General features: G+C 49.2%; 1 long non-coding RNA gene across 1 annotated transcript; it reads left to right on the forward strand.

Moving 5' to 3' along the window:
* Positions 1 to 761: 761 nt before the first annotated feature.
* LOC129381363 (uncharacterized) lies at positions 762 to 2,333 on the forward strand. The gene is made up of 2 exons (XR_008609555.2): positions 762 to 993; positions 1,986 to 2,333. It is a non-coding gene; the product is annotated as an uncharacterized lncRNA (long non-coding RNA).
* Positions 2,334 to 3,995: the final 1,662 nt, after the last annotated feature.

Here is a 3,995-nt window from a genome sequence, read left to right on the forward strand (position 1 = left end):
CCATAGCCACTGAGAAACCACGGCGGGTAGCCCTAGTAACTAGGTCACAGCCATTAACGTTCACTATTCAGCCGAATTTTCCCTCGAATGCGTTCTGCGGTAAAATCAATACGACGTCATACCTTAGTGTTTTGTTCAGTAACGTAGCGGGTAAGGACTCAGATATTGCAGAGAAAAATGAGAAGCGTAGCATTCTTCAATAGCATATTAAAAATGGCGAAATAAAGACAGGAGGTGCGGATATTTTAAGCAAGCGTTATTTGATCGCCATTTGCATATACCCAGAAAACTTTGAAACATAAAAAGAATGTTATCTAAAGTCCTCCGCCCATCTATGGTGGCTTTGTGACGTAGCATGCGTGCCGTTTTAGTTAAAATGTCGGCGCCATTGGCAGTAGTTGCCGTGACTGCAACGTATGTCTCTGTTAGAGCATAGAGAAAGAAATTCAACAAGAGGGGACGCTCTTGAAAAACTTGCAACAGGAAACACGTCACGCCTAGTTTCAACTCAAGCCTCGCGTATGTTCTGAATACCACGTATGTCTCTGTTAGAGCATAGAGAAAGAAATTCAATAAGACGGGACACTCTTCAAATTGAAAACTGGCAACAGGAAACACGTCACGCCTAGTTTCAACTCAATCCGTTAGTTGACGCGAGCATCAGAAAAAAAGAATGTGAAATAATCTTACAGACGTTTTATTTTTTTTTTTTGTTCTTTCCCACTAAAAGTGAAAAATTTTTGCGTGTAAATGAACTTATACTTTGCAACTTTTTGTTGCGCTGCCTAGCAACAAGCTAGCGGCATGCCAGAAGCGCGTGCATACGTCATGCGCCAAACAAGCCGCAGGAGGGAGCGAGGCCGGCTGCGCATGTCAAGCTCGCGTGGTCGGCGACCCGTCTCTGGGTGTAGGCCGTTCTTTGGGCGCCCGGCGTTCTGTTGTGTTCCGTCTGCATTTCGACACGGCACCGCTGCACTACTGGACTACAGCAAGGTGAGGAATTTTTTTTGACAGTCTGTGACGCACTTCAAGCACATTTAGGCTTACTGCGCAAAACTGAACCTATATAGTGACGCAGTTATCGAAAAACAGCTCCGCCGTCCAAGCCTAGTTAATTTAATTACTCGTACTGGGAGATAGTTGCGACGCTTTCTATGAGCCCAAGCATAATTATAACTTATTTTGGTAGTTTTTTTCGGCACGCTCGCCGCACCTGGCTTTGTGACGAAAAGCACCTTGGCTGTGTGACGCAGTTTCACGTGTACTGAATCTTACCGGGACAAGTCTTGGCGCTTTCTCTCACCCCAGACATTATTGTAACTAATTTCGCTACTTTTTGGGGTACTTTTCAAGCACAGCGGCCGCGCTCGGCGTAGTGGCGCAGTTAGCGAGAAGCAGCTCGGCTATGTGCCGCAGTTAGTTTCGCGTGTACTGAATCTTACTGGTAGAAGTTCGTGACGCATTCTCTGACCCGAAGAAGTAGTGTAATTCATTGCGTAACTTTTTGGAATATTTTGAGGCATGCTCGCCGCGCCTCTTGTTCTGCAGCTGTTACCAAAAAAGCAAGCCGGCCTTAGTGAGTTAGTTTTGCATGTACTGAATTTTAGCGGGACAAGTTTGTGACGCATTTTATAGCCCTGCAAAAACATATACCTTATTTCGGTACTCTCGCTTGTCAAAAACGCCACGAGCGATGGCCGAGAGTGATAACACGGGAGTGTTGCTTGCGCCTGCAGGACGCGTAAAAGATAACACGGAGGAGATCACGAACATGACATTTATCTATTCTGAGCGACTGAAAACAGGCTTCGCACCCACGAATCTGTCTTGTGTGCGACAAGAAGGCATTCTGCGAGCGTGTAACATGGTCTGGCTGAGCCTGTGTTGTAGCCACCTCTGTGTACTTGGCGTACCATCGCGTCGACTAGGGCCAAGTTGTTTTGGAAACGCGAAGTCACCCGTGTATTTGTGCTCTTTACGTGCAGGAAATAATGCCCGGGAAGGGAGGGATGCTTGAAAACCGGATGTCTTCAGATTTTATGACATTGTTTGTGAGGAGCCTTTGCTGCGAAATGTACGTAAAAGTGACTTTATCTGTAATGCTGCTCATTCACCACTTACGCACGTTTCGCCTCTACACGCAATACTCCTGTTATGTCAATATACCAAAATGATACATGCTTGTAATTTGCTTTCTTTCACCTGATGGCATCCGGTGGAGCTTCGTACGGCAACGACTGCTGCTGACCTGGTGCCCCAACTTCGGATGAATGCAGATGAAGCCCGGAACGAGCACTTATATAGCGCAAAATAAACATTTCATCATTTCAGAAGACGTCTTCCGTTTTCTTTGTGAAATTTCACCTGACGGATTCGGCGGAGTCTTGTATAGGTCGTTCGCAATCATTTTTACCAAATAATGAAACGATTCCACGTCAAGGCCACGCGGTGTTCAGCGGAAGCGAAGAAAATAAATGCCGCGCCGATCAGCGGAGCCGGCACGGCGTGTACCAACTGGTGTTCAAAACGCGCGCGCCCAGAACCGGAAGGTGTTAATACCATCCCCTTGGTGTGCTACAGTCAATTCGACCGCTGGGCTCTATGGGAGGGTCCGCTCTTGTTCAAATTTCTTTCTCTATGGTTAGAGCATGTAGAGAGAGAGAGAGAGAGAAAACTTTATTTTCATGTTGGGTGGTATGGTGGAAAGGCCCTCAGTCCAGAGCCTCGCTTGCGGCATCCTTCAGTGCAGCACTGATAAACGCCGCAAGGTACCGTTGGTCGTCGGCGCTCGCTGCTTCTGTCAGCCACCCGGCATGGGGTTTAGGGGAAAGATTTGTGGGGGCAGGAAGGGGAGGTGGGGGTGGTCCACAGGACCAGAGGATATGGGATGTGTTTTGGTGTTCGCCACAATATCGGCAGGGTGGGGGATCTTCAGGTAAGAGGCCGCGGAGTAGTTGCATTCGCGCTGGTGTAGGAAGTGTTTCAGTCTGGGCCGGACGTATCAGTACACCCTGTTCACGGGTGAGCACTTTGCTGAGCTTGGGGAACTTGCGTCTTGCCTCTTGATATGGCCGCAGAAGCAGGGGAGCCCGCCTTTTCGTCTGGGCTGGTCGCGGAATGCAGGGTGCCTGGTTCAAAGTCTCGGATGCGAGCTGATTAGCTCTTTCATTTCCCGGCAGCCCATCATGACCAGGTATCCAGGTGATTTCCAGAGGACCCTGAAGGTGCTCTTGAATAAATGTCGAAATGTGGGCCGGCAGATCATTGTGCAACAATTTCCTGCAAGCCGCCATGGAGTCGGTAAATATGATTCTTGTGTAGGCTGAGTTACTAAGGGGCATGTGTTGGATCGCGGTTGCGATGGCTGTCAGTTTCGCTAAGGTCGGATCTGTCCCTGGGAGTAACGCAGTATGTACAGCTTGGAGGTCGTTATTCACGACTGCTATAGCGGAGCCCCGTGCACCAACGCTAGCATCAGCGTAGAAGCATAGGCCGTCAGGGTGTGTTGCCGTGTACCTCTTGAAGTAGGCAACTCGCTGTCGTCGCCTCTCCTTGCCCCGTTCTGAATTCATATGGCGTGGCAGTGGAGCTATAGTTAGGAAATCGCATTTTTTCGGGGGTAGTGGGCGTGTGTTCAGGAGAGGCGCAGCTTCTGGATGATGACCAATGTTATGGAGGATGTGCGTGCCTTGACACGTGCGCTGCAAACGCAGTTCTTGGTGACGACGATGAATGCTGACTAGTTCCGCCACCGTGTTATGGCAACCGATGTCAAGGAGGAGCTTAGTGCTGGTACTAAACGGGATGCCGATGGCCAGCTTTGTCGCCTTCCGCATGAGCGCATCAAGGCGATTGATGTCTTGCTGAAGGAGATTGGTATAGGGCATGTGACAGCGCAGGCGCGACATAATTAGTTCGCTTCTTAGTTGAAGCATATCCGCCTTTTTCACTCCATTTGCTCGGTTGGAGACCCTACGCATCATGTGCAGCACCTG

The sequence above is a fragment of the Dermacentor andersoni genome, chromosome 11 (assembly GCF_023375885.2).
Source record: "Dermacentor andersoni chromosome 11, qqDerAnde1_hic_scaffold, whole genome shotgun sequence".
Lineage (NCBI taxonomy): Eukaryota > Metazoa > Arthropoda > Arachnida > Ixodida > Ixodidae > Dermacentor > Dermacentor andersoni.